General features: G+C 44.0%; 1 protein-coding gene across 8 annotated transcripts in view; it reads right to left on the minus strand.

Annotated features, from left to right (window-relative positions):
• The window catches only part of RHBDL2 (rhomboid like 2), a 46,151-nt gene extending 29,395 nt beyond the window's left edge, over nucleotides 1-16,756 (minus strand). For 6 of the 8 annotated variants that reach the window (XM_077753163.1, XM_077753158.1, XM_077753162.1 and 3 more), the window contains exon 1: nucleotides 16,664-16,756. The gene's annotated coding sequence lies outside the window, so the exon portion shown is untranslated. Of the gene's footprint in view, nucleotides 1-100; nucleotides 164-10,605; nucleotides 10,655-16,663 lie in introns of those variants that run through there. The other 2 variants (XM_077753156.1, XM_077753157.1) reach the window with 2 other exon arrangements.
• Nucleotides 16,757-20,762: the final 4,006 nt, after the last annotated feature.

Raw genomic sequence — 20,762 nt, forward strand, 5'->3', positions numbered from 1 at the left:
TTTCTGTGGTCAAAAGGAGGGGAAGGGAAAAAAATAATACTGCAAAGTAGTACATAGAGTACAATCCAATTTTCGTAAAACGGAACATACTGATACACACACAGGAAGAGATCTGGAGAATTAACCGTGATTGTATCTGCTTGGTGGGTGGGATTTCACTCGATTTTTGGCTCCTGTGCAGGGGTGGGTCCAGATTTTGCAAAGCCTCANGAAACTGGCCTTTGAAGGAGGCCATGCAAGTGAAAGGGACCTGAAGTTTAAGCTTTTATTAGCTTCAGAGGTAGCCTCTGTTTATATTTGATTTTCAAAGTTTGTATTACTATTTTAATTTTTAAAAAAACACACAAAGAGGTGCTTGGGTGGCTCTGTCAGTTAAGCATCCAACCTCAGCTCAAGTCATGATCTCACAGTTCACGAGTTTGAGTCTCGAATCAGAGCTCTGTGCTGGCAGTGTGGAGCCTGCTTGGGATTCCTGCCCTCTCCTCTCTGCCCCTCCCCTACTCAAGCTTTCTCTATGTCTCAAAATAAATAAATAAATAACTTTTAAAAATAAATAAATAAATAAATAAAGCCATCTCTAAGACACCTTGACTTGATCCTAAAGTCTCAACTACTGTACTGTTTTCCCCCTCCCCTTTGTGGCCCAGCGTATTGGAGTCTGTACCCCTAACCAGCTGGTCATCTGTATCCCCCATTGGAACTGATCTCCTGAGTTACACCCTTCAAACAAATCTGCTTCAAGGGCACCTTGGTTAAACGTGGCTCGGTTGGTTAAACGTCCTTCCTTGGCTCAGGTCATGATCCCGGGGCTCATGAGTTCGAGCCCTGAATCAGGCTCTGTGCTGACAGCTCAGAGCCTGGATGGAGCCTGCTTCAGATTTTGTGTCTCCCTCTCTCTCTCTCTCTCTCTCTCTCTCTGCCCCTCCCCCACCTGCAATCCGTCTCTCTCTCTCTCTCTCAAAAATAAATATTTTTAAAAAGTTAACTTGAGGGGCGCCTGGGTGGCTTAGTCGGTTGAGCGTCCAACTTTCGCTTAGGTCATGATCTCGCGGTTCGTGGGTTCGAGCCCCGCGTTGGGCTCTGTGCTGACTGCCGGCTCAGAGCCTGGAGCCTGTTTCAGTCTGTGACTCCCTCTCTCTCTGACCCTCCCCTGCTCACGCTGTCTCTCTCTCTCTCTCCTAGAAATAAATAAAACATTAAAAAAAAATTTAAAAAGTTAACTTTAAAAATCCACTTAAGTAGTGATGTGAGTCCCAAGACGCAGGCGGAGCACCCTTTGGGTTTGAAAGCACATACCCACGCCAAATCTCACGTACTCCTTCCTCAGAATAATCTGAAGTAAAAAGCAGGCAAGGGTTGTGTCCCCACTTCTCATCTTCAGCCTTCCTAACAGACCTTCTTTCATCCATCTTTCATCTCAACCATATTTTATTCACTGACTACCTTCTCCCGCCCTCAAGCCACAGGCATTCCCTCTGCCTGCTTCAACAACACTCTTGTCCCGCAAGTGGACTTCTCTGACTCGGTGACGAGGTGCTAGCGGCAAGGTCACTGGAGGATAGGAACACAGGCTTTGATACGAGCCGGACTGGGGGAATGGCTTCGTCTGAGTTTTCTTTGCAACCCCAGGCAATGGCCACGGGCCTGGCACCAGAAACCGGAGAATGGTGGTTTCGAGGGCATGGGGGAAGGGAGAAAACTGGGGAGTTGTCTGATTTAATGGGTACAAAGTTTCAGTGTGGGAAGATAAAGTTCTGGAGATGGACGGTGTTAGGAGTTTCACAACAATGTAAATGTACTTAATGCCAATGAAGTGTATACTTAAAAATGACTAAATGGTAAATTTTAAGTTATGTATGTTTTATCTACCTACCCACACCACACACACACACACACACACACACACACACACAAAACAATAATGCAAAACTTTCAAGGTCATTGCAAAGATTAGATACAGTGTATCACCAGCACGTGCTTCATCAATTTTATATATATATATATATATTTTATATGACCCATGGAACCAGATGACTGGGATTAAAACACAGCTCTACTACAGTATCAACTGTAAACTTCCGTAAGTCACTTGAATTCTCTGAGCCTCAGATTACATTTCTTTAAATTGTGGTAATATAACATAAAAATTTACCGCTTTAGGGGCGCCTAGGTGGCTCAGTTGGTTAAGCATCTGACTCTTGATTTCAGCTTAGGTCATGATCTCTCAGGTTTGTGAGTTCAAGTCCTGCACTGGGCTCTGTGCTGACAATGGGCACCTGCTTGGAATTCTCTCTGTCCCTCCCCCACTCATGTTCTCTTTCTCTCTCTCTTACTCTCTCTCTCTCCCTCTCTCTCTCTCTCAAGATAAATAAGTAAACCTAAAAAAATTACCACTTTAACCATTTTAAAGTATAAAATCCAGTGGTATTAAGTACATTTACAATGTTATGCAACCATCACCACTATCTAGGTTAGGAACTTTTTCATTGTCCCAGACAAAACCCCCAAACCTATTAAGCAATCTCTCCATTCCCATCTCCCTCCAGCCCATAGCAATCGCTTTTCCGTCTCTATGGATTTACTTCTTCTGAGTATTTCATGAAAATGGAATCATACAATATGGGGTCTTTTGAGTCTGGCTTCTCTTACTTAGGAGAAAGTCTTCAAGGTTCATTCCTTTTTTTTTTTTTTAAGTAGGTACCACATGCAATGTGGGGCTTGAACTCAGAACCCTGAAATCAAGAGTTGTAGCCAGAGATGATGGGTTAAATAGGTAATGGGTATTAAGGAGGGCACTTGTTGTGATGAGCACTGGGCGTTGTATGTAAGTGATGAATCACTAAACTCTACACCTGAAACTAATATTACACTGTAGGTTAACTAACTGGAATTTAATAAATTCTAAGGAGGAAAAAAAAGAGTCACATGTTCCACCTACTAAGCCAGCCAGGTGCCCCAGTTACTACATTCCTTTAGTATAGTAATTAATTAAGTATAATAATAATAAATATAATTAATATAAGTATATACTTAAGTATAGTAATTAATATAGTAATTCTATATTTAACTTCTCAGGAAATTCTCACATTCCAATTTAAAGTGGGGATAATGATAGAACTTGCCTTGTAGCATTGTTGGAAAGATTGTTGGAGGTAACAGGGGCTCCTGGGTGGTTCAGTCAGTTAAGCCTCAACTCTTGATTTTGGCTCAGGTCATGATCTCACAGTTGTGAGATCAAGCCGCATGTCAGGCTCCATGCCAAGCATGGAGCCTGCTTGGGATTCTCTCTCTCTCACTCTCTGTCTCTTCTCTCTCTCTCTCTCAAATAAATAAACAAACAAACAAACAAACATTGAGGTAATTCATGTAAAGTACTTAGAATAGTATCTGGCACATAGGAAACACTCCATAATTGTTAGTGATTATTAGCTATGGATGAATGGATACACGGATGCACAGATGATGGATGGATGGGTGGTTGGCTGGCTGCCTGGCTGGCAACATGAAAAGGATGGGCTGAGTTTAGGGTCTATTTTCACACTGCAAGTTACTGGAAATCAACTCATACTGAATTAATTCTTTAAAATATTTCATTAGGTAGTTTCCGCATTAAACAATAGGTTATATTCAGAAAATTTAGGGAAGAAAATTCCCCTTTCATGTGACTTTTCCCCCAGCAACTTTTCTGAGAAGAAAGTCTTCCTCCCTCCGCTACATCTTCCACCTTCCCACTCACCCAGCTTCCCAGGGACAGACACTAAGTCTGGACCTAACTATTTCATTAATTTTCTTTGAATGCTGTCAACTACTGCCAGTTTTGTGCCTTCTCATGATTGGCAAAACACAGTGTGGATTGGAGACTCAGTGTTTAACTGCAAATATTAAAGCATTAAAAAAATTTTAATGTTTATTTTTGAGAGAGTGAGACAGAGTGCAAGCAGGGAAGGGGCAGAGAGAGAGAGGGAGACACAGAATCCAAAGCAGGCTCTAGGCTCTGAGATGTCAGCACAGAGCCTGACGGGGCTCGAACTCACAAACTGTGAGATCATGACCTGAACCAAAGTCAGACATTCAACCGACTGAGACACCTAGGTACCCCTAAGTCATTTTAAAAATGAGCTCAACTAGTGATGTTTAACATTGTATTAATAAACTCTACTGTAAATTGAAATACCATACACAATCACTTTATGAGAAAATAAAATTTTACAATGTAAATAAACAGCTTGGTAGCTATAAAAGCTAGAAAACTAAGAATTACATTTCTTCCAATTTTTCTCTTTTCTCCAGATTTCAAACTTTCCAAAAATTTTACAAAGTCGAGTCCACCATTTTAGGTATTTTAGTGAAACGTATTTCCCGAGCTGCAAAGATATCTGAGCCATTCAATTTAGCCAAGACTCACTGCGGGTCTGATTTCTTCCTCGGCATGTACAGTAGACAGATGTGATGTGCAGCTCTAGCTACTTCAGGCTCTGGCAACAGATGAAAATGCTGGTGGCCACTGCAGCATTTTGGTTTTACCTCTCTTCTCAATGACGGTCACACTGTGACTTCCATCCCCGTCTGTGTGCCCTGTTGCTTGGAGACAGGGGCCTCTCCCTGATTCATCTCTCCAACATCTGCTGCTCGATGCTCACAGGTATGCTTTCAGTCTCTGACATTCCCTGTCCCTCCCACTCCTGTTTATCTTCTGCTCCCACGCCTGAATTTCTGAGCACAGTTCACCACCTTGGAAACATTACTAATCAATGAAAAGACTATTCATATGTTGGAGGCTGTGGGAAACAGGTGCAGCCTTTTTGGAAGGCAATTGGGCAGCACCTATTCAATAGAAAAGCATATGACTTTCTTTTTTTAATGTTTATTTTTGAGAGACAGAGAGAGACAGCATGAGTGGGGGAGGGGCAGAGAGAGAGATGGAGACACAGAATCCGAAGCAGGCTCCAGGCTCTGAGCTGTCAGTACAGAGCCCAGTGCAGGACTCGAACTCATCAGGGCCTGAGCCGAAGTCGGACACACAACCGACTGAGCCATCCAGGCGCCCCGAAAAGCCTATGACTTTCAACAGAATCACCCTCCTCCTAGAAATCTATCCTGCAAATGTATTTGAGCAAGTATACAAAGCTATATTTCAAAGATGTTCAGTGCAGAACTATTTATAGTAATGAAAAATCACAAAGAACTGGAATGTATTTCAGTTGGGTTGTTGCATTTTCTGCCCGTTCTAATCCTTAGGGAGTTAGTTCTTCCTTACACTGTGCTGAAAATCTGCTCACCAGCATGTCTGCTCCTGGGTCCAAGGTTTTCTCTCCCTAGGCTAATCTAAGCTTATGCCATTAATTTTGTTCCTGCATGGGCGTGGCCTGGATATTCCATGGGCTCTACAGGTCAAAGTTGGGATAGAGTCTCTGGAGGCATACTTTAGATTACGAGAATTTTTGGAGGCCCAATTAAATAAAGCAGGAGTCTCAAAACAAGTCAGCAATGATTACGATGCATCCGCAGCTATCAAATTATTCACTTGCTGGCTCTCATCACAGTGCAATATACTGAGAGGAATTACTTACTGCCCTGTTTCTTACTCACTAAGCAAAGATCATCCAGGTTTCTTGAGCTTTCTTTAATGTTGGCTTGATGTGGTGCCTCACCTCCTTCCTTTTATCTTTAGCAAGTGGCTGTCAACTCTGTTGAAATCTCTCTCTCTCTCTCTCTCTCACACACACACACACAGACACACACACAGATCAAAACTGGATGGCACCGTTATGAAAAGTTTTCATCCTACCAATATGGAACAGTGAGGGTGGATTGTTAAAAAGAACGTTGGAGGAGTAGAAAAGACTCATGTTCTTCAAGTTAAAAATGAAGATATTCCCCCTGTGCACCAAAGACCTTCTCTTCATGGCTGCCAAGTATCCCTTTTGTTTCTTTAAGTTGGCTCCATGCCCAGTGTGGCCCTCAAACTCACAACCCTGAGATCAAGAGTCACATGCTCTATCAACTGAGCCAGCCAGGTGCCCCAGCAAGTATCCTTAAGAAAAGGAAAAGTGCGGTGGCTCAATTGGTTAAGCATATGACTCTTGGTTTTGGCTCCGGTCATGATCTCATGATTTAAGTTCGAGCCCTGCATCGGGCTTCATGCTGTCAGGGCAGAGCCTACATGGGGTTCTCTCTCTCTCTCTCCCTCTCTGCCCCTCCACTCTTTCTCTCTCTCTCTCTCATTCTCTCAAAATAAATAAATAAACAAACTTAAAAAAGAAATTAGAGGAAAACTGGAAAGAACTTCCTTACATCCTGTCTTTGTTTGGAATAAGCATTGCTCATGATATGAATCATGGGGCCATTGTGTTGGCCAAGGATTGGAAAGGGTGGGGCAATGCTCATTTACCCAGAACACTCTTCTGCCTTAAAAAAAAAAAAAAAAAGCAGAGGGTGCCTGGGTGGCTCAGTCAGTTAAGTGTCTGGCTTTGGCTCAGGTCATGATCTAGCATGATCTAGCGGTTTGTGAGTTTGAGCCCCACATCAGGCTCTGTGCTGGCAGCTTGGAGCCTGGAGCCTGCTTCCGATTCTGTGTCTCCCTCTCTCTGCCCTCCCCTACTCACGCTCTGTCTCTTTCTCTCAAAAATGAACGTGAAAAAAATTTTTTCTTAATGTAGAGAGAGATTTCCCTAAGGAGATTTACACAGGAGATCCTTGACATTGCCAAGAGATTTTTCCAAAAACCTTTCAAGAGCCTTCGAAACCATATAGTGTCTCCCAAAATTATGTTATAAATTTTAGCCAGAAAATTTTAAGTGATTACATTTCAGATCCTAAATATCTTCTACAAATGCAAATGTAAGCTTATTTATAAGGTTTGTTATGTAAGGAGTATTAATTAACTATGTTCAACACTCTGCACCCAAGGTCGCAAAGAAGAAAAGAAAATAGAAACTTGGTCAGGTAATTGTGCCTCTTTTCACCTTTAAGTAAACTTTAACCTCTCTCTTGAAGACCAGTTTCTTCACTGGCTGAAGCACTCATTAAAACAACTTGCCAAAGCACTTTTCCTTGGACCTATGTGACACACATCATACATCTCTTGGTATCAGAGATCCTAGACACCGCTGAACTTGACATCCCGTGCCAATTTATCCAAGACTTCTACTTGTGGCAAAACATAAAAAATAAAAGTCACTTTCTCAAGCCTCTTCACTTTCTTCTCATTTCTATTTCTGGCACTATCGAGTGATTTATTTTTAGAAGCCTTTTCTATTCCAACAAGAAACAAAGAGTTTAGTCACAACATGCAGGTTACACAAAGGCTGTAACTAGTAGGGAATAGTGAAGTCACGTGAGATGTCAAAGTGGAATGATGGGCCTGGCTCACTAACTAGTCAATGACTACCAAAGTCATTCAGTTCACATTCACTCACAACGGGCCTTTGAGGGTAGCTAATGAAATACAAAATCTGTTAAGTGTTGAATCTGCAAATGTCAAGGACTCCCAGTATATTCTTTTGATAATGCTTATATAATGCTCATTTGTCAGGATTCTTGGAGAACCCCCAATCTCATGAACCCTGGTGGGCAGCAGGGACCACTTAGCACTACAGAAGGTAAAAACTCCCAATCCTCACACTTGCAGGTCCCTAGGCAACTGGGGTTCAGGTATGTAACGTGGGCTTGGTCCATCAGCCGCATTTGCTTAGGATTTTTGAGGCTGGTAAAGTTCTTTCCAGTGGTGGCTATAAAGCAGTGGCAACAGTGTCCAGTGTCCAGCCTTGTGATTGGGGTCAGTTAGGCATCCAGCGGCCAATGCCAGCTGTATCTTGGAACAGGCTGCAGCAATGAACACGCAGCTATAGCAGCAACAGGGCCATTTTCGCCTACCTGGCTCTGTGATGCTTTTGGTGTAGCAGTCCTAGGTGCCTGACTCCCTTTGTCTCAGCTTATTTCCCAAACCTTGTTTCTGCACCCTTGCAGTGATTTTGTAACCTACCTGTGATACTGTGAAATACTAAGAAACAAATATTTTCCCACCCAGTTCCTGACACAGAGCTCCTAAAAGCTTTGGAATTTCCTGAGTGACAGGGGTGGGAGGAACTTCTTCTATTATTCATAATAAGCCCCTTTCAACCACACCAGAGTTTATGATAATGAAGGGACTCTAGGTGAGTGGGGGCTGGTTGCCTACGGAAATAGCCATGTGATTAAAGGTTAGAGAGTTGGAAATTTCAGGCCCATCTCTGGGAATGGAAGAAGGGTTAGAGATGGAGTTTAAGCACCGATGGCCAATAACCAATCATGCCTATGTAATGGAACCTCCATAAAAACTCTAAGCAAAAGGTTCAGAAAGCTTCCAGGTTGTTAAACACAGTGAGGCGCTGGGAGAACGAAACACTCAGAGAGGGCATGGAAATTCTACATCCTTTCCCGCATACCTGCCCTACGCATCTCTTCCGTTTGGCTGCTCTTGACATGTATCCTTTATAATAAGCCAGTAATAATAAATAAAGCCCTCTCCTAAGTTCTATGAGCTGTTCTAGCAAATTATTAAGCCCAAGGAGGTGGGGGTCACAGAAACCTCAAATTACAGCCAGTTGAGCAAAAGTATTCGAAGTCCAGACTTGCAACTGGGATTTGAAGTGGGGAGCAGTCATGTAGAACTGAACTCTTAACCAGTGGGGAAGTTAGTGGCAGAATTGCTTGGTGTGAAAAACCCAGATATTTGGTGTCAGAAGTGTGGATAGGAGTGGAGGAATAGTTTTTATTTTCCTACCCAATGTGTTTTCAATAAAATTTATTTACTGGTGTAATCATCCAGAATCACTCTCTGCCCTTGCAACCAAGAACCTAATAACACCTGAATAGCCAAGCAACCCTTCTACCTAGGGTCTTCCTATTACAAGTTAAATTAATTTCTTTTTTTTTAATGTTTTATTTATTTTTGAAAGAGAGAGAGAGACAGCGTGAGCAGGGAAGGGTCAGAGAGAGAGAAAGATACAGAATCTGAAAGAGGCTCCAGGCTCTGAGCTGGCAGTCAGCACAGAGCCCGACGCGGGGCTCGAACCCACGAACTGTGAGATCATGACCTGAGCCAAAGTCAGACGCTTAACTGACTGAGCCACCCAGGCGCCCCAACTCATTTCTTGTTCTGTGTGAGGGAGACACAGTGCAAGGAGAGCACAGAACCAGGAGACCTGTTTTCTGGTCTAGACTCTGCCACTTCCTGGCTATGTGAGCTGGAGCCAGTCCCTTCCATGCTCTGAAGACAGCTTCCATGGCTCTCTCTCACCTGCACAGTGAATTAGACAGTCTGCCTAGTAGTTCCCTAATCTGGCTATGTCTTAGAATCCCCTCAAGCATTTGTTTTTCAACATTCGTTTCCATACAGCTTCCTGAGCCCCACTCCTGAAAAAACTAATTTAATAGATTTAGCCGATCTCTGACAAGTGACATGGAGAGGGCAGCACCTATGAGAACCACAAAGTAAGGACTCCAGGGTCCACTCCTCTCACAAACTGTGATCATCCAACAGGTCATGATCTCACAGTTTGTGAGTTCGAGCCTCACATCGGGCTCTGTGCTGACAGCTCAGAGCTTGCTTCAGATCCTCTGTGTCCCTCTCTCTCTGCCCCTCCCCTGCTTAATCTCTCTCAAAAATAAATAAACATTAACCAAAAAACAAAAAAAAAAAATACTGGAAGGCAAGATAGGGGCATCTATCCAGGCCACATCAACCAAGAGTCTTACATCACTTTTTGTTGAACAGCGCCTCCCACTACCCTTTTCCTCTACACTCTGTCCCATTATCATTCCCATCGCTGACCTGTCAGAGGAGACCCGCAGAGCCACCATGCCCTCATGGCTACAAAAGGTCTTGTCACCTGACTTTTTGCTTGGCACCGTGAAGACCCAAGTTCTGCTCCCAACATAGCCTTTCATTTCCCTGTGCCTCAGTTTCCTCAGCTGTAAAACAGACCCCCCTTTCTCTCCTCAGTATCTTACACAATTATTGTAAGAAGCAAATGAAATAATAAGAGTTGCTGTAACACTGAGCATTACTGCCTGCGAGATTCTATGCTAAACACTCAATGAGCATTAATTTTCACAACCTTATACAATAGGATAATAACACAAAAAATTTTTAAGATAAAACAGGATAATAACACCCCCTTTTATAGATAAGGAAACTCAGGCTCCTAAGTAACTTGATCAAGGTAATGCATCCAGTGAGGGGAGGGCTGGGAGAGGAACCCAGGGCGTCTGACTCCATAGACCCTGTGTGTTCCTCGGCCCTGTGGCTCCCATGCACCAAGTGTTAAAGAAGCATACATCTCTATTTTGATTATGTTCATCCCATCCTTCCCTCTCCCCTAATCTCCCTTTTCTTGCTCGAGCTCCCCAAACAGACCCACAAGAGAGCCCGGGAGTTTCCAAGTGGAAAGTCAGCAGCCCAGAGGATGGGGCTGGGAATCCCCATCAATCCCACTGCTGCCACAAGGAGTCAAGATGCCTAGGAAAAGAAAAGGACTTGCCTCTGTGGAAACCCAGGGGACTAAGTCAGGTTCACCTTCCCTTCTTCATCTCACCCAGAAGAGCACAGGCACAGCCACCCACCTTAGGACAACTCCTCTTTGGCAGAAAGAGACTTCTGATCACTAGTTTATGCTGTTTTGCTAGTTGCATTCAAATGAGTAGGTTTTCAATATCTGAATTGTTTCTTTAAACAACTGGCCCCACCCATTCATTGGTACCAGGCGGGCCCCTGCCAAGGCTGAGTCCAGCCTTGATGTGGTCTGGGAGCCCTGGACAGCAGGCTGTGCTGGGTGTACCCAACTTTTGCCCAGGCGGGCCTGGTGGGGAGGCTTTTGGTGGTGTTGCTAGGCAACCTGGGTAATTGGAGAGGCCACAGATTGGGCTTCTGGGCCACAGAGTTTAACAGCCTCCTTCATCGTGCTGCAAACCATCATTATGCCCAGTTCCAGGGGCCTGCAGCAATCTCCGTGGTTTAGCCTGAAAGAGTGCTTTTTTAGCTACAGAAATTAAGAACCAGCTTTTCAATATTATGGGTTTGTGGCTGTGGTTGTTTTCTTTTTGCTGCATCTCTGAGGATACACTTGGAACAAATAAGCAAAAGATTTGAAAACAAAACCTGCTTTCACAAACCCCCCTTTCCAGAAGTTTTTCTTATTCCTAAAGCAAAGCAAACTCGCACTCGACTTTGAGGGTAACTAAGGTGGAGACACGCAGCCTCCTGAGGTCTCTGCACGCCCATTATGTGTTAAAAAGCTTCTCCCTTGAAATCCCACACAACTGTGGCTGTGGTTCGGGGTGGGGGAACCAGGGCCTTGGTCATGGGCAAGGCCTCTCAATAGAAAAATGTTTTTGTGCCTCTCCCATTCAACAACAACTGCAATATCCCCTCCCTAGTCTACAGAACCACTTTTACTTATACTACTTCAGTGGATCCTCCTAGCTGCGCCGTGGAGATGACATCATTATTATTCCCATTTTACAGAGGAAGAACTAAAGCAAAAGAGGCACCTGGGATCATATACCTACCTAGTCACACCAAAGCTGAGACACAAAGCCATTTTTCTGATGCGATCCTGGGCTCTTCACTATACCACGCTGCTTGCCCAGCGCTAAGATATGACATATATATATTTGTGCCTTATCATAATATAAGTAATAGTAATAATAATACACACTGGTGTAGAGACACAAGAACTTCATCCTAACCTCAACACATCATCCTTGTTGATTGTGGTCAGGCTTTCAAAGCTGCCTCGTGTATGCTAAGGAATACGGAAGAATTCCCAGAGATGGACACCTTATTTAGCTAGGTTAACAGACCTAGCGTACCAGAGTACAGGGCTGAAGGGAAGCACTGATCCAAGGTCATCTCTTCCTTAATTCAAGGAGACGACTCTGTTTGATAGCATTATGATACTACTATGTTAGCCCCTTAAGTAAGGAGGCAGAATCATTGCTTTCATGAGATACTTGCAGGTATTTTTCAAAAGGTCTTGTAGTGCCTCATCTACAATGTTTCGTGAATAGTGGTCTATTGATGACCAACTGTGCTAGTGTGCACAGGCCTAGATTTCTTGGGATGTGGGACTCTGGAAGCTAAAATCAGGGCAGTGCTGGGCAAATTGAACACCGTCACCTATCATAGACCACCTACATCAGAATCATCCGGGGAAGTCAGGTGAAGGTAGCTGGTTCTAATCCTATGGCAGTGGTTCTTAACCTTGGCCACACGTCAGAATTATCTGAGAAGATTATAAAAACATTGATGTTTGGGCTCATCCCAGAACAATGGCGTCAGAGCCTCTGGAGGTAGGGCCTGGATACTGTATATTTTAAAGTGTAACTCAGCCTAAAAGCTCCCACCCTAGACATTTGGATTCAGAGGGTCTGAGCTGGGATCTTGCCCAGGAATCGGCATGCCTTTTTGACAGCACCCCAGCGAATTCTTATGTGCACCGTGGTTTGATAACCAATGAATTCTTACATGATGTATGCATTCACTGGACAAGCATTCCTGAATGCCTTATGTATGTTGGGCTCTGGAAACACAAGGAAAAAACAAAACAAAATACCTCCTGTTCCCAGGCCCTCTCTATCCACTGAGGAATAAAATTCTACAAATTGTTCCAACATGGTATACTGTGATATAGATTTATACGTGAGTCAAACCCATCAGGGTGATTACAGTTAATCAGTTCACAGAAACCTAGTGATAGATTTAAGCCCCATGTTGGGCATAGAGCTTCCTTTTAAAATAAATAAATAATAAAAGAAGATAAAGGGGCACCTGGGTGGCTCAGTCCATTGAGCATCCAACTTCAGCTCAGGTCATGATCTCTCAGTTCGTGAGTTTGAGCCCTGCTTCGGTGGGCTCTCTGCTGTCAACACAGAGCCTGCTTCAGATCCTCTATCTCCCTCTCTTTCTGCTTCTCCCCCACTTATGCTCTCTCGCTCACTCTCTCTAAGATGAATAACATTATATAAAAAAAGGTTAAATAAATAAATAAATAAATAAATAAATAAGGTTGACTACCCTGAAGCCACCATGCTATGAGGAAGCCCAAGCTAATCATATGGAGAGACTGGCCATGTAGAAGAGCACTGAGGTGCCAGACCTATGAGTGAAGCCTTCTTAGACCTTATAGCTCAGCTCACCCACCAACTGAATACAGCCAAGTCAGTGACCCCAGTCGATACCACACAGGGCAGAAGAACTGCTCAGCTGAACTCTGCCCAAATTCCAAACCCACAGAATCATGACAAAATAAAATGATTGTTGTTTTAAGCCTCCACATTTTGGGGTGATTTGTTAATATAGCAATAGTTACCAACATACATCACCAGAACTAGAAGACAGAATGGTATCCCATACCATTCTGCCTTTCCATTAACACTGTTCATCATGGAATCCCTCCATAGAGCAGACTGCTGATGTCTTACTTGAAATAATCTCCATCTCAGTTTCCACCCCTGCAGCCCCTCCAAAGCAAACACAGCCATAAATCAGAGTATAGCAACTCTCTCCTTAAAACCTCTCAATGGGGAGTGCTTGGGTGGCTCAGATGGTTGAGCGACCAACTCTTAATTGTGGCTCAGGGTTTGATCTCAACAGTTCGTGGGATCAAGCCCCATGTTGCGCTGCAGTATAGAGCCTGCTTGGGGTTTTCTCTCCCTTTCTCTCTGTCCCTCCCCCACTCACACTCTCACACTCTTAGTCAAAATAAATAAATAAACTTAAAAAAAAAACCTCTCACTGTCTTCCAGATAAATACCAGATCCTTATCAAGGCTGGTGAGGTCCTGCATGACTTAGCTTCTGCCTGCTTTGTAGAATTTTACCATTCTCCCCCAACATCTATTTTTATTTTGATATACTGTTTCCCTTTTATATATATGTATTTTTAGGGACACCTGGGTAGCTTAGTTGGTTGGGCGTCCAACTTCGGCTAAGGTCATGATCTCACAGTTCATGAGTTTGAGCCCCGCATTGGGCTCTGTGCTGACAGCTCAGAGCCTGGAACCTGCTTCAGATTCTGTGTCTCCCCCTCTCTCTCTGCCCCTCCCTTGCTCACACTGTCTCTCTCTGTCTCTCAAAAATAGTAAACATTAAAAAATGTTCTTATATATATGTATTTTTATTGAAGTATTATTTTTATTGAAGTATTATTAGTTTCAGGTGTACAATATAGTGATTCAACAATTACATACATTACAAAATGCTCACCGCCACAGGTGTAGATACCATCTGTCACCATATAACATTACTGATGTACTATTGACTATATCCCCTATGCTGTACTTTTCATCCCCATGACTTACTTACTTTATAAGTAGAAGCTTGTACCCCTTAATCCCCTCCACTTATTTCACTCATCCCATCTCCCCTCTCCTTTGGCAACCACCAGTTTCTTCTCTGTGAGTCTGCTTCTGTTTGTTTATCCATTTGCTTTGTTTTTAAGATTCCACAAATAAGTAAAATCATATGGTAGTTGTCTTTCTGTCTGACTTATTTCACTTAGCATAATACCCTCTAGGTCCATCCACATTGTTATGAATGGCAAGATTTCATTCTTTTTTATGGCTAAATAATATTCTGTTATATATACTGCATCTCCTTTACCCATTCATCCACTGGTGGACACTGAGGTTGCTTCCATATCATGGCTATTGTAAATAATGCTACAATAAACATAGGGGTGCATGCATCTTTTTGAATGAGTGTTTTCAAGGTGCCTGGGTGGTTCAGTCAGGTAAGTGTCTGACTCTTGATTTTGGCTCAGGTCATGATCTCATGGTTTGTGAGTTCAAGCCCCGTGTTGGGCTCTGCCCCAGGAGCTTGGAGCCTACTTGGGATTCTCTCTCCCCCTCTCTCTCTCAAAATAAAAACCTAAACATTAAAAAAAATGAATTTGTGTTTCCGTTTTCTTCAAGTAAAGACCCAGAATTAGAATTACTGGATGGTATGCCATTTCAATTTTTTAATTTTTTTAGGAAACTCCATACTGTTTTCCACAAGTTCTTTCTACCCCAAGAACACCCCAAGCTTTCTCCTGCCTTAAGGTCTTTGCACTTGCTGTTCCCTTGACCTAAACCTTTCTCCTTCACCCCTCCACTTCTCCCACACACCCTAACATATATACACAAGTCTACCTCCTTCATAACAAAGAGCACCTCCCTAGGAAGTCTTCCCTGACCCACCCCTCTGCCCACCCAGATATTCTATCACATTCTGCAGCTTATATGCTCCCAGTACTTGTCACTACCTAAAAACATCTGATGTGCTTACTCATTGTCTGTCTTTTCTACTAGAATATAAACTACAGAAAAAGTAAAAAATGTGTAGTTTTTACTCCATCTGTAAGTGCCCAGTCAATGTTTGCTAAATAAGCCATCAAGAAATGAAGAAGGAAGGAAGTGTGGAGTCACAGAAATCACAGCAATCAGAAAACCCTGATCTTGCTTCACTTCTGCCTCTACTTACCCGTAGACAAGCCACTTCAGCTCCTGAGCTCCTGACCAGGAACCTCATCTTGACCACGATGCACATGGCCAGTGATGTGTACATATGCCATATGCCAGAAGTCCTCACATTGTTTCGCTCAAGAATCCCCATTAGTTTTTTTTTTTATGTTTATTTAGTTTTGAGAGAGAGAGACTGAGGATGCACGAACAAGGAACGGGGAGAGAGAGAGGGAAACAGAAGATCTGAAGCAGGCTCTGTGCTGACCGCAGAGAGCCTGATGCAGGGCTCGAACTCATGAACCATGAGATATAACCTGAGCCAAAGTGAGAGGTTCAACTGACTGAGCCACCCAGGTAACCCCCCCCATCAGATTTTGAGAAAGCTATGACCCCCTTACACATTTTATGATAATGACTAAAATTATTGTTCACAGGTTAAAATAGTTTCCAAGATAGAATTTTCTTGGGGCACCTGGCTGGTTCAGTCAGTAGAGGAAGTGACTCTGGATCTTGGGGTTGTGAGTTCGAGCAAGACATTACTTAAAAGAGTTTGAGATTACTTAAAAATAAAATCTTTTTAAAATACCTAGAGAGACAGAATTTTCTGGCATAGTCTCATTGGAAACATACTTTTGATATATTTTCATCCAAATCTTGAAACTATAGATTTAGCTTGTTCAATTTATGGAAAATGTCTGCCGTGTAATCCGGTTATCAAAGTCAGTCCTTACTGTCACACCAACCAACCAAACCAGAATAATTTTTTATCTGTAAGAAAATCCACCTTCATTTTTAAAAATTTCTATAAATGAGTTTATCTGTATCCCCATGACAACTAACCCAGGTCCCAATTGACTCTACAATACACAGAAAAAGAGCTAAGGCACGTACATTGAAGTACGTGGTTAAAAGCACAAATTCTAGAGAGGAGATTCTAGAGTTCGGGTCCTGATTCTGCCACGTAGTAGCTCTGTGACCTTGGGTGACTTATTAAATCTCTGGTTGCTGGGGTGCCTGGCTGGCCCACTCAGTCAGTAGAGCACGCAGCTCTCAATCTCAGGGGTCATGAGTTCAAGCCCCAAGTGGGTGTAGAGTTTACTTAAACAAAAATAATAAAACAAGTGAAAAGTAAATTCTAAGAGTCTGTAGTAAGGCACCACCCCTTCAGTTTATCTTACCTAATCTCTCAGGAACAAAGCATTCTCCAGTTGTCCTTCCGGTTTTTATGTCCTCAAGCAACGCACCATAGAATGATTTGGGACAAATCTAGTAAAGCTAGAGAAGGGAAACAATGAAAGCAGAGTTAGGGTCTCTTGGCTGGCTCAGTCGGTAGAGCATGTGACTTTCAATATCAGGGTCTTGAGTCCAAGCCCCGCATTGGACATGAAGTCGGAAGGGAAGGGAAGGGAATGGAGGGAAGAAGGAAGGAAGGAAGGAAGGAAGGAAGGAAGGAAGGAAGGAAAGAGAGTTCACAAGGATAACTTAAAAGAATCCAGCAAGCAGATTGCTGTTAGGAAAGAATACCTATGGAATCTGAGGGCCTGGAAACTAATTCTCTGAAAGCTATCCGTGTCCATGTACCCCCAGTTCCAATTCAACACACACACACACCCCCGCCGACCAGGGGCATATTCAGAGCCTAGTATAATTCCTGGTGCCCCACCTACAATTCCTTCTCTCTCCTTTACATAAGAAAGCACAAGTTAGCAAGAAGTGTACCCCAGAATTTGCTCCTGATTATGCAAATGTAAATCATTTGTATATTTCAGTACTTTTATTAGGAAGACTAGATTAGGGGCACCTGGGTGGCTCAGTCAATTAAGCATCTGACTCTTGATTTCAGCTCAGGTCATGATCTCACGGTTTGTGTGTTCAAGCACTGCATCAGGCTCTGAGCTGACAGTGCAGAGCCTGCTTGGAATTCTCTCTCTGTCCCTCTCTCTCTGCCCCTCCTTGATTCATGTTGTCTCTCTGTCTCTGTCTCTCTCTCTCTCTCCATCTCTCCCTCTCAAAATAAATAAATAAACTTAAAAAAAAAAAAAAAAAAAATAGATTGGCTGTAACCTAGCATACATCTGAGGCCAAAGCAGTAGTAGATCAGGACACCAGGCCCTTCATGAACCATTATGAAGTCCTAAAAAGGAAGTCCTAACCCAGATCCTTAAAAAAAAGGTTTATTTGCTCAGACAGGTAGGAACTCTGTCAGGCCTAGAGATCTTGGGGCCATTTCCATGACCTCCACGCATCAGCCACACTTTTGAAATACAAGTCAGATGGTGTCCTCCTTTTGTTAAATCCCTTCAATAGTTACCCAATACCTCTGGTATAAAATCTAGTTTCCTTGACAAGGCTCATGGCCCGAGCCCTGCCTATTTATCCATCCTCATTTCTTGCTATTTTTCCATTTACACTCCATACTTCAGCCATCTGGAGCCTCTAACAGTCCCAGCTCCCACCCTGCACTAGGCCTTTTCATGAGCATCTTCCTCTGCTAGAATATCTTACCTCCCCAGTTTGTTCACCTGGTGAAGTTCTAACAACCCTTTCAAGATCCTGTCCTAAACGCCTCGGCTGCAAAGCCTTGCTGAGCATCTACCACAAGCCTGCCCTTGGCTAGGTCTTGGATACAGTAAAGAACAAAGCTGACATAGTAGAATTAAATGCCCCTCATAGTTCCCTCTCTAGGCTCGGCTCCTGTCTAGGGTACCATGTCTTCTTTGTATTATCACCATCTCTTCCACAAGGCTGTGGGTACCTTGAGGATAAGACTTCAGTTTTATTCATCTTTGAATCCCTATTAGGGAGCCCACAGAATGCATCAAAAAAATGTTTCTAGGACCCATTTAATCACAAAGGATTTGTCAAACATTTCTTTTTTTTTAAATATTTTTTAAAAAGTTTATTTCCTTATATTGAGAGAGAGAGAGCGCAAGCAGGTCAGGGACAGAGAGAAAGAAAGTATCCCAAGCAACCTCTGCACTATCCGAGCCTGATGCAGGGCTTGAACTCACCAACCGTGAGATGGTGACCTGAACTGAAGTAGGATGCTTAACCGACTGAGCCATCCAGGCGCCCCAAACGTTTCTGTATTAGGGATATACAAGCTGCTGGTTACATAACTGTGAACAAACAGATATGGGCAGGGACCCTCTTGAGACCAACAGAGCACTTGATTGAATGAATGATGGGTGAATAAGTGAATGAATTCATGAATCAGGAAGGAGTGTGCTCTTCCTGACTAGGATAAAGCAGCCCAGAGCAGGAGATGTACAGGAATTAAGGAGCTGGTGTCTAGGAAGCTAGGAGAATGATGATGTCCTTTTGTTCTTTCCCATACAGAGGAACTTGAAAGACAATAAGGACTTGAACAAAGAGCATGGAGGCTAGGGGTGCCTGGGGGTTCAGTGGATTAAGCATCAGACTTCAGCTTGGTCATGATCTCACAGTTGATGAGTTCGAGCCCCACATCAGGCTGCACGCTGGCAGCAGCAAGCCCTATGCGGGGGCGGGGGGAGGGGGGCCCAACTGCATAGTGCTCACTGCTGTCAGCAGAACCCGCCTTCAGTTCCTCTAACTCCTTCTTTCTCTGCCCCTCCCCCACCCCAGTTTCCATGAGTTCTTTCTCTCTGTCTTTCTCAAAAATAAACATTAAAAAAAAAAAAAAAAAGAGCATGGAGTCTAGACTCTGACCTAGAGTTGAATTCTGGATCCATTAGTTACTAGCCAGGTGAACTTAGGGAATCCTTTAGCCTGTTTGTATCTTCGTTTCTTCATCTATAAAATGGGGATAATAATATCATAACAGGGTTATGATTCAATGAGATAAGGTATTTAAAAGCCCTTAGGAGCACCTGGGTGGCTCCGTGGATTAAGTATCAGACCTCAGCTCAGGTCATGATCTCATAGTTCGTGGGTTCCAGGTGGCATTGGGCTCAGAGCCTGGAGCCTGCTTCAGATTCTGTCTCCCTCTCTCTGCCTCTCACCTACTCACGCTCTCTCTCTCTCAAAAATAAATAAACATTTAAAAAATATTATTTATTTTCATTTAAAAGCCTTTAGCCCGAGGCCGGGCAGAGTTGCTCTTAGGAATTGGTGGTTCCCATCACTCGCTGCTCAATGTGAGTGCAAATTCGGAAACTGCAGGAGAGCCTGCTGGGAACTTCATTTCCCTCCACTGGAGTCCCAGCCCTGGTCCGGTTTTCTTCCCCAGCCCACCCCTGCCCCTTTTGAGCCTCCCTCTCCCATCTCTACCTCCCCCTTCACTATCCATTCTAGGTATACAAGTCTGCCTAAGTGCTTTCAAGGCCAGGGGTTGTCTCCCAGATCTTTACAAGCCTACAGGGACTGGGAGGTGGCAGCTGGGAGAGGCGGGGCAGGCAGGGAGGGAGCCAAAGAAGGAAAGAGCACAGGTGTTTACTGAGGCCCCACTACCTCCTGGGCGCCCACGTTGGTGCCTGACATGCACTGTCTCCTGCCATCATCACACCACCACTTTAGGGATGGGCAAACTGGGGCTCAGGAAGTGAACGGAGAGCTGGAAGAGGAATCCAAGTGTCAGGACAGCCCCCAAATAGCCTTCCACTCTGCCACGCTGCCCACCAGCTCATTGCATCCAATGCATGAAACACACGCCAGTTTTCCTATTCCCAGAGACTGTGTGCCCCCTCCCCCAGAATCCAGGTATGCGCTCAAACAGTGATGAACAAACAAATGAATAGTAACGAATGAATGAGCAAAATCCCTTAGAACCGGTACCAGGAAGGAGGAAACAAATAACCGAGGGGGTGGCGCCTGGCAGGCAGAAGCTGGAGCGGCTGTCTCCAGGCTGTGGTCTCCAGGGCCGGAATGGAGCTCTAGCAACTGGCTCAGTTGGAGAGAGAAAAAAAGTTGGGGGACAGACATGGGGAGGGAGGTTGCTTACTGGGAGAAAATGTGAAGAAGGGAGAAAAAGCCAGGGGTTGCCCAGAGCAGAGGAGGGAGGAGAGTGGCATTGCCTGGTCCCTGCCAACCATGTCCTTGGGGGAGAAACCAGACACAGCCCCCCATTCCTGACTCAACATGCTACTTTTTTTTAAAGTGTGTTTATTTACTTAAGTAATCTCCACACCCAAGGTGGGGCTCGAACTCACCACCTGAGATCAAGAGTCGCATGCTCCTCCGACTGAGCCAGCCAGACGCCCCTCGACAAGCTACTTTTAAAATGAAAGTTGCAGGATCCCAAGCGGCCATCCTGAAGGATACTCCGGAAGGGAGGTGGCCAAGGAAGTCCCCCAGGCC

Source organism: Crocuta crocuta, unplaced genomic scaffold, assembly GCF_008692635.1.
Source record: "Crocuta crocuta isolate KB4526 unplaced genomic scaffold, BGI_CrCroc_1.0 scaffold303, whole genome shotgun sequence".
Classification (NCBI taxonomy): Eukaryota; Metazoa; Chordata; class Mammalia; order Carnivora; family Hyaenidae; genus Crocuta; species Crocuta crocuta.